The following is a 10,014-nucleotide window of genomic DNA, read 5'->3' on the forward strand; positions in this document are numbered from 1 at the left end:
GCTCCTGTGCATTAAACAGTAGCACCACTAATGATATTGTCATGGCTCATTCTTACCTGGGTCAGAAATGATGTTGCGTGATGTATGTCCGCCTCCTTTGGCCCTCAGCTGTGTTAGGAACGTGTGCCTGTCGGTGTTGTGCGGGTGGTTGGTCATCCCGGTAGTCGTCATTCCTGTCCACCTCTATGGGTATCCCCCTTCTGGTTGCGATGTTGTGCAGCATGGCACATACTGCTACAATCCTGCAGTAGGTGTCTGGTTTGTATTGCAAGGCACCACCAGTCTTATGCAAGATTCGGAAGCGACTCTTCAGAATCCCAAATGTCCTCTCTATCACATTTCTGGTGCTTATGTGGCTTGCGTTGTAGCGTTGCTCCTGTGGTGTTGCTGGATTGGTGTAGGGGGTGAGGATGTATTCATGCAGGGCGTATGCACTGTCACCTACAGGATGGAAGCAAAGGCTTAGCGACAGTGATGAATATACATGTGTGATGCTCATTTTATGAAGAGGTATGTGTACGTACCAAGCAGGAGTCCCTCTACAAATTCTCCATTGAGTAGGCGCCTGTGGATGCCACTGTGTCGGAATATGTAGGAGTCGTGTGTGCTCCCTGGAAATTGTGCCACTAGGTCCGTGATGATGTGCTTTGCATCGCACACGACCTGCACGTTGATGGAGTGGTAGGACTTGCGGTTACGGAAAATGTACTCATTGGCTGAGGGTGGACAGATGGGGACATGCGTGCAGTCAATGCATCCTATGACATGGGGGAATTGGGCCACCTGGTAGAATGCCTGTTTGGTGTGGTCCAACTGCTGTGGGGTTGTGGGGAAGCTGATGTGGTCATGTATCATTGTCAGCATGGCATCAATGAATTTGTGGAAGAAGCATGATAGTGCGCTTTGTGATACGCCTCCCGCAACGGCGATGACCCCCTGAAAACTTCCAGAGGCCAGTAGGTGCAGGCTGCATAGGACCTGGACGTGCGCAGGAATAGCATTGGTCCGACGTGTCTGGTGCTGCAGTAGTGGTTCAAGGTCTGCAATTAGGCGCATGATCATGGTACGATTGAGACGATACTTGTCGGAAACCTCATCCTCATTTTGGCCAAGCAATGTGATGCGCACTCTGAAGACTCTCTCCTGGACCCTTCTCCTGCGCTGTCCTGCTGAATTGATTCGCATCCTCCTTGCAAGCACGTAGAGGGCTGCCATTTTGTGCAAGGTAACAGGGTCTCCTGGCCCTATTTGTATGGCTTACTGATTGTTAGCATCTGTGGCACTTTTCGAATTTTTTTAGGATTTTTTTTTTTTTTTTATGCAACTTTACCTCCTGGTTCTGATTCCCCTTAATCTGCTCATGCAAAATTGCAATTTTTTTGATTTTCGGTATTTGCGATTTTTGATGCATTCATTAGCGAATCGTCATTTGCGATTGGCACATGCCGGACGCTATTAGGGATTTCGGTATTTGCGATTTATTGTTTTGCGATTCTTTATTTTGACGGGGCTTCTTTTTTTGCGATTCTTTATTTTTGCGGGAAATTATTTAGCGATTCTTTAGTTTAGCGGGGAATTATTTAGCGATTCTTTATTTTTTCCCGATTTCTGTTGATGCATTGGGAATCGGTTTTTGCCACTCGCTAACGGGTGATTTTTGCGACTCGGTATTTTTGCGAGTTGATTTTTGGTTGATGCATGTGTCAGTATATTATGTACAGAAGTATTATAGAGAGAAGACAATAGAGATACGACAAAAAGCCATAACAAAGAGATTAGGCTAAAGAAAATAGGCTTTATGTTACTAGGAGCGGTACATAATAAATAGCAATATATATATATTTCTTACAACCACGAACAAGGTACCTGACTGTGAGATAAATCGACATTCGCCAGTGGAACCTTTTTTAATAAATAATAACTGGTTTACCATCAATATATTGCTCGATTGACACAGCAATTTGGATTGAGCCTTAGGTAAGACGGTCCTTAGTAAATACTTGTAAACAGAATGTGAAGGTGTTAAACTTTATAGATAACAATTAATTAAAAGCAATTAAATATATTTCTTTAGATCGAACAAGAATGCTAGACCTATGAAGTTGACTAAGCAACAAACAGGTTGCCACATAGAGACTTGAAAGGTGAAAGATGTTTACATTCAGTCAGAATTCTAAATATGATGATAGAATAGGATGTAATAGAAGTGACATATGTTCTCTAATATTTTTAGAAATTCAAGAAGATCATCCCTAAACCCTTGATTATTATTGGGAAGCTTTACGAAACCAGCTTCCGAGTGCAGTTTTGCACCGGTGAGTGTAAACTATAAGTGAACTAAAAGAATGTGTGTGAGTATGATTAAATGAGTGGATTATGTTCCGTCTTTTTGACAGTGGAGGTTGATGCACTTATAAATTGTATAAAAGATTTGGTCATATATATATATATATATGGATAAAGAAGTTTGATAAGCTTGAATAGAAGATGTATGATAGAGATGTCCAATAAGTTTGATATAAATTTAAAAGAATTATTATGATGTATTATAGTATAAAATTGATTCAAATGTATTTACATGTTGAAATATATGTTGATCTATTTGTTTATTGTTTTATTTATAGGTCTGATATGTAACAGATCTTTGGTTTTAATGATATCATATAAGGAGAACAAACACATTGTCCTGAAGAAGGTGGTTTAAATATAAATACACCACCGAAACGTGTCGACGCCTTACTAAGTGATGTTAAATTGGGCAGGAGTCAGCATCAAATTATAGACAGGAAATCTACATTCGTGCTTTATGCTGTCTATGAATTAAGCCTAATTAACATAGGAATGACATAGTGTAATGTCTTTTAATTTTTCTCCTTGGTTTTTTACTGTTTTTAATGTTATTAAGTATTTTTGTATTATGAATACATCTGTGAAATTTATTGAACCTCATTGATTTAATAAATCAGAAGAATAAATTTACTAAACTTACCATTTATAAGTACCTCACTCGCGTGCATTTAGAATTTATGTGGATGAATGATGAGAAGAGTGTGAACAATTGAATTTGCTTTCCATCCAAAAGAAATCCGTTTTTTAACCTTATGGCTTTGGGTGCTCCATTCCTTTGGATATAAGAGCCCCCTCTCCTTGAGATTCAAGGAATTTAAAACAAGAGCCATTGACATATAGTCCCCCTTGGGGGTCAGATAAGGGAACATCAGTCAAGTCTAACCATCCTTTTGTCTCTTCTTCCGTCCGGATGATACAATCATGTTTTTCCGTCTCAACATTTTCAGAAGGGAGGGGCAGTAACGTGGCCGGATTCAGAGTGGCACATCTTTTAATCATGACATGTTTTGCAAACAAATTAAATTCGTAACCTGTCAGACGTGCACTGGTGAGGTGCTGTGTCTTGGTCTTATTCAAAAGTGTATCCACAGCATGAGGTACCCTGACTGTGAGATCAGTATCTAGAACAAGTCCAGCCGATTGTCGTATGGAGACGGACACAGCCACGACTGCTCTTAGACAGCTCGGGAGGGCTTTTGCGACAGGGTCAAGAACAGCAGAGAAATAAGCACACGACCGTTGCTTATCTCCAAATCTTTGTGCTAAAACAGAAAGCGCACAACCAGCCGTCTCAGGGACATACAATACAAACGGCTTGCTATAGTTAGGTGCTCCAAGCACAGGAGCCGAACAAAGTGCCACCTTTAATTGCTCAAAAGACTGCTGACATTCAGGTGTCCAAGGCAGGGGTTCATACAAATCTTTAGTAGTCAAAGCAAGCAGGGGTTTAGTTAGTAGGGAATAATTTGGGATCCATTGTCGACAATAGGAAGTAATGCCAATAAAAGCGCGCACATCTTTTTGAGTTTGAGGAATGGGTATTTTGACAATGCTACTGATGCGCTCAGGGGTCAATCTCCTACTGTTCCTTTGACAGTAGGTGACCTAAATAGGTGACCTCCCGTTGACAATACGGAAATTTGGAAAGGGACACTTTATGTCCATGGTGTGCCAAATGCAACAACAATATAACTGTACTGTCCCTGCAACCTTGTTCTGTGTCAGAAGCGATAAGAAGGTTGTCAACATACTGGAACCATACGTTACCTGTAGGATGCATAATGGAATCCAATTAGGCCTTTAAATCTTGACTATAGATACTGGGACTCTCAGTATAGGGCTGAGGAGCTCAACAGAATCTAAAACTTCTGCCTGCTAGTGTAAAACTGAATAAGTACCTGTTGTCCGGATGAATCAGAACACTGAAGAATGCATTCTTTAAGTCAATGACAGAAAAGAATTTAGCAGTAGAAGGAATCATCGTCAAAAGAGTAGTAATGTCAGTGACCACTGGGAACTGGGGAACCAATATTTTATTAACTTTGTGCAAATCAATCACAAAACGATAAACATCTGCATGATCGTCAGAAGAACCCGGAGGTGCCCTTTTAAGAATGGGAAGAATAGGATTATTACAAATATTAGCAGCAGTCTCTTCAAGAACTCCTTTCTTAATAAAGTCCTGTACAATTTGCAATAAGGCTCGCTCTCTTGCCTGCGGTATTTTATACTGAGGGATACGGGGAAGCAGGTCTGAGCAGGTCTGAGCAGGTAACAGCGGTGGGGCGATGGGGCCATGTAAAGGGGGGATTCCAAGGGATGATGCCCACGGAAAATTTATTATTTATTTAATTTTCCCTTGGCATCGTCCCTCGGAATCCCCCCTTACATGGCCCCACCGCCCTACCGCTGTTACCTGCACGAACCGCGGCTGCATGATTTATAGTGGACTCAAAACTGTAACTTAATCCTTCTGTTCAATATTTGCACTGCAAACCTCATATGTAAACACCAGACAGCCTGTTTCCTCGCACTGTGCGCATACATAAGGGCAAAAAAGGCTAAGCCTGTCTGCAGGAGCCCCATTGTTGGCGTTTCTGAACTGCAAAAAAAGCCAGAAGCGAAGGACAGCCAAAGTGCTCTCAAAGGAGCTAAAGAAAAAGCAAACCTACAAGGAAGGAAAGTGTAAGTCAGGTCACTATTGTAGATTTAGAGCTTCGACATGAGACTAATGAGGGCCCTATCAGTGGCAATCTGGTGAGTTGTAAAATAAATTTGAAAAAAATCTGTAAAAGTGAAAAACATTGTGTGTGTGTGTGTGTGTGTGTGTAAAATGGCATATTTCCCTATGAATTCCAAGTACTAATAGGACTTCTTTTTAGTACATGTGCACAGGAACAATGTTGTCACTCAATGTGAATTAAGTGAAGTGGACTAACCCATTGCTACATGCTGTGTGGGCGGTAGCAAAGTGTGAAAGACAGTTGAACAGACCAATGGATGAAGAGGATTCAATGAAAGTATTCTATTGTGAGATCTATTTCCTCGTTTTTTGCTTTATATGCTTTATAAACTGGACATGCGCTAACATGAACTGCGCTTATGTTTTCCTCCATCTTGAACTGATGTTGCAGCATACCACATGGTCATTGTTGTTGTTTCCAGGCCTAATAGAAGAATTGTAAGTTTTTTCACTAAAAAGACGGTGAGCGTTCTCAAAGACTTCTCACCACGCTTCACCTAACCAAAGACATCCCAACTGTCTCTGGCTACCATTTATACAATGGGTTGATCATTGTCCTTGTATAAACTGTGAGAGCAACTTAATTCAATCCAATAGTATTATGAAAGAATCTTTAAATGCATTCTGTTGTAAAATGTTTCTTCTTGCTTGTTCCTCATTGGTGCATATGCTGAGAACCATGTACCTGTGTAGTAATGTAGACATTAGTTATCAAAAGTCCTATAAAAGGACTCCCCCATTTCCCACTTTTAAGAGGTCGAATCTATGCTGGATTTTGTATTGAACTTTACTGCGTTCTTTGTACTTATGATCTGTATTCTTTATCACTAACCATGCTGATAATATATGTGATGTATTTTGCTTAATTCTTTATATAAACTCCTCAAAATTATTGACACATCTATCATTCTTATTAAGAATTTCACCGTTCTATTATTGATTATGGATCTCCAAGAATTAGAGATGGGTCCACTCGGGGAACAGCAAAGTCCTTATAGAGACTATACCGCACCCACAATGAGCAGTTGATGTGCTCTAAGTAAGATTATGACAGGTTTGCGCGTAATGCGGTGTAATGCAGTGGACAGATTTTGAGAATAATTATTTCGTGGTTTTATCTCTTGGATTTGTGGGGATGATTCCTCGGCCGAAATGCTTTCGCTGGAGGTGGGGGTGCCTCAGGGTTCTATCCTGAGCCCCACCATTTTCAACATATATATGGCCCCTCTTGCGGAGGTAGCAGAGGCGTTTGGGGCCCGGGTCATCTCATACGCTGATGACACCCAGCTCTTGTTCACCTGCAGGAAGGGAGAGGCCTTCAGCGGCGGCAGAATCAAGGACTGTCTGAGTGCAGTCTTTGCGTGGTTTCAGCGGCACAGCCTGAAATGCAACTCAGATAAATCTGAGCTGCTCTTTTTCGGCTGTGCCCCTGATCCGGGCTGGAAGACATGGTGGCCCCAGGACATGTCCCCCCCAGAGAAGCCATCTTCTCAGGTAAAAAATCTCGGAGTGGTGTTTGACGATGATCTATCTTTTCGTCCACACATTCTGGGATTAGCAGGGAAATGTTTCAGCATCCTCAAGATGCTCAGGAAATTTCTTCCTCTACTCTCGCGGCAGTACCGTAGGAAGGTAGTCCAGGCGCTTGTGGGCTCCCGCCTGGACTATGCGAATGCTCTTTTTGCAGGCCTTCCTAAGTATCTGTTATCTAGACTGCAGATTGTTCAGAATTCGGCGGCCAGAGCTATCTATGGGCTGCCCAGGAGAGCTAGTGCCTCTGCGCTTTTGGCTAGGCTGCACTGGCTCCCAATTTCGGGGAGAATTAGATTTAAGCTCCTCACCCTGGCATTTAAAGCCCTTCATGCAATTGGCCCTAACTATTTGAGGAAGCGTATTGTTTTCTATGTGCCGCGGAGGCTGCTGAGGTCGGCGGACCGGGCTAAAATGGAGGTGCCTGTGGTCAAACGTGTTCGGATGGGAGGTCGTTCCTTCCAATACGTGACAGCCTGCTTGTGGAACGAGCTCCCACTCTCCCTGCGGAAAGCGAACAACCTCCTGGCTTTCAGGAAGGAGTTGAAAACTCTGTTTTTTACTAAGTAACCCGCTGTGACGGTAGTAGGTTTTTTTTGCCTTTGGTTTCTTGTTTCTCTGGGCCTCTTTGCCAAAGCGCCGGGACACCCTTCTGGGGTAGCCGTGCGCTCAAAAAGTGCGGCTTAACATAACATAACATAACATAACATGATAGTTATTGTGTTCTTGATGGTATTCTTAGATTTTTTTTAATCCGACAAACAGGTGAATTGGTATATGTACAGCATAAAGTGTAGAGAGGTACCTCAAGTAAGATTATTGAATTGTTGAACTTGTCTGATAAGGTGAGGTGTACTTTAAGGCGCTATCAGTAAAACCAAGATAGAGAGGTAACCTTTTCTATTGTGTGAGTGTGTTAATTGCACTCAGTGGCGGTTCATTAGTGCACAGGAGTGAGCGTACTACGCACAGGGACTACGGCAGGTCGAGAGTCTACTGTTGTGTGAGAGTTGGTAGTTTTTTCGCTGTTGTGGAGATTTCTGGTTAGACGAAGCAGGCAAAAGAAGAACTGTAGAGAAAAGTGGATCAGGAAGTCTTGCCAGTATTCAGGTGTTGCTTCAACTTGGTGATGCGCAGGGATTGGCTGGTGAATGGCATAGAAGTGCTGCGATACGGTGGCTTTTGACAAAGATGCGCTGATATTGGTGGGCAAACGGTGAACATAATATTACAGGGAGTGTGTGAGATTGGGAGAGAGAGGAATTAAAAATTTGTCAGTATGAGAAATCATTTTTTGAAAAAAGAGAAAGACGTGAATAAAGAAAAGACATTTCCATTTGGGACAGAGGATATACAATTTGAAAGCTCAGCTCAGACCCACGTAGTTTGAGGCTTTAAATCTTTGGGAGCAGCCAGCAAGTGAAAAGAAAAGGAAGAAGTTTGTAGTAAAAATCCACTATAAGGCTCATTTGTGGATAAGCGCACTGGAATACGAGAGGCAGAAGAGATGGAGGGAGGAAGTAAGTGAGACAATTGGAGCTTATCCATTGAAAAAGAGAGTGAGGAAATAGCAAACGAGAAACCGGGAGAGAAAGGGAAATCTATAAACGAGTCAGGAGCAGAGAGTGAGGAGGAGGACACCTTCATAGATGAACTGTTCAGCAGAAGACAACCCCCATATAACGGGGCAGCTTCACCAAGCGGTATCACTCCGATGACAACTGATACTAGGATAGACACCTAAAACCCTTGCAGAAGTTCAGGTGCCCCCTGGTTATTTATAAACCTCCATTTCAACCTCTGCCCAGCCCTCAACAAGCACAAGCTTTTGTCGGGTCCTTCAACCAATTTTCCCTGCCGAGACAGTTGCTAGCACTCCTCTAAGTCAGGCCGCCCACCAATGCCCGGCATAATAGCACTAGGCCCTCTGCAAGGAAAGGTTTCGACAAGTTCCACAATTGTTCGAGGTCAAATGATTATTGCAACTCTACCAGTTAGCCCATCAAGTACTGGACATAGTCGACAGAGACCTAATGTTGCCCAGATGAAAGCTGAATTTGAATAAATTGTTAATGGTTACATAGGGATAGATTTCTTAGGATATTACAATGAGAGTGAATTACTCTGCATGAGCAAGGAAGCTGCAAGAGTAGCAGGAGAAGCACATGCGAGAATGGAGAAGGTGGCGGATAAATGCGGCGTCGATTTGATAGAGAAAAAAACTGCAGAAGAATGTATGGATGATCATGGGCAATAAGGTATTGAAGCTACTGAAGTTGAGAGGGTTGAAAACTCATGTGAGAGAGTTTATTGAGAACATTAGAGATCGGAGCAAGACCAAGACCAAGAGGTTTAGACAGCCATGTTCCAGGAAGAAAAGGGTTATGGTTAAATGGAAGAATGAAGTAGCCAAGGAAGATGAGGGAGAAGCTGCAGTAGAAGCAGTAAGGGAATACCCTAGAGGGAAGTGCAGGGAGGATCATTTGTACATGTCCTACAGTCCTGGACAGATCTCTTCCACTTTAAGAATTCTCTTCCTAAATTAAGGGAAAATCCTGAAAAGTGGTATACACAGAGGGACCAGTTTGTTACTGTTTCATAGGTCTTGTGGGAGGATTTGGGTGTGTTGTTCGAAGTGGCGATCTAAAGGACCTATGAGCAGAATGCAAGAGTGCAGTGGAGTGAGAGACCCAGGAGTCCCCTAGATTAGCAGGAATAAATGCACCTTCACCCTTGCTAAAGGCCAAATTCGAGGAGGTTCCCCAGAGGAAAATAAATTGGCCCAAGATTTTCCAAACCTCTGAAGAACTCAAAGAGTCTATACATGCATACTTTCAGAGGGTGATGCAGGTGTAAACAAAGCATAGTGGTCTAAATGATCCGCTTGGAGATAACATGAGAGGATTCCTTGTCTCTTTTGTGCAAGGGCTACGATCTGAAATCTGCAAACAGATCATTTAAGGTGCTCTTTGCTGGCAGGGTATACCCCTTAAAGAGATTATGCAGTATGAAAAATATTGCAGTGCCATGTTAGATGCTAAAAGAAAGGGACTCAAAGGTTTAAGATTGCACAGACCCTATTAGTGCATAATAGAGGTATGAAGGGACTTAAATTACCCCATCGAGGACCTGAAATAGACCCCGGTGTTGGGATAAGCATACAGGGAGTTTCTGCGGCATGTGGCGCAAGTGCCCAGGGAACAGGAAGAGGTCCTGGTAACACACCAGGAACTAGCATAAGTGCCCTTAAGAAGGTTACCCCTTGTCACATCTGTGCCAAGGTTGGGAATTGGAAGCAGGAGTTTTTCTACAATCCTGATAGAGCCCTGATTGATACTCAGGCTGTGGATTTCACAGTGCAGGGAGAACATCCCCTGATACCCAGACCCCCT

The 10,014-nt window shown here is 42.7% G+C and overlaps 1 long non-coding RNA gene across 1 annotated transcript in view; it reads left to right on the forward strand.

The window, feature by feature from the left end:
* LOC146802000 (uncharacterized) overlaps positions 1-2,984 on the forward strand; it is a 140,553-nt gene extending 137,569 nt beyond the window's left edge. The window contains exons 4-5 of the long non-coding RNA XR_014967682.1: positions 2,234-2,315; positions 2,625-2,984. This is a non-coding gene — a long non-coding RNA (uncharacterized LOC146802000). The remainder of the gene's footprint in view (positions 1-2,233; positions 2,316-2,624) is intronic.
* The last annotated feature ends 7,030 nt before the right edge of the window (positions 2,985-10,014 follow it).

The sequence above is a fragment of the Triturus cristatus genome, chromosome 8 (assembly GCF_964204655.1).
Source record: "Triturus cristatus chromosome 8, aTriCri1.1, whole genome shotgun sequence".
Lineage (NCBI taxonomy): Eukaryota > Metazoa > Chordata > Amphibia > Caudata > Salamandridae > Triturus > Triturus cristatus.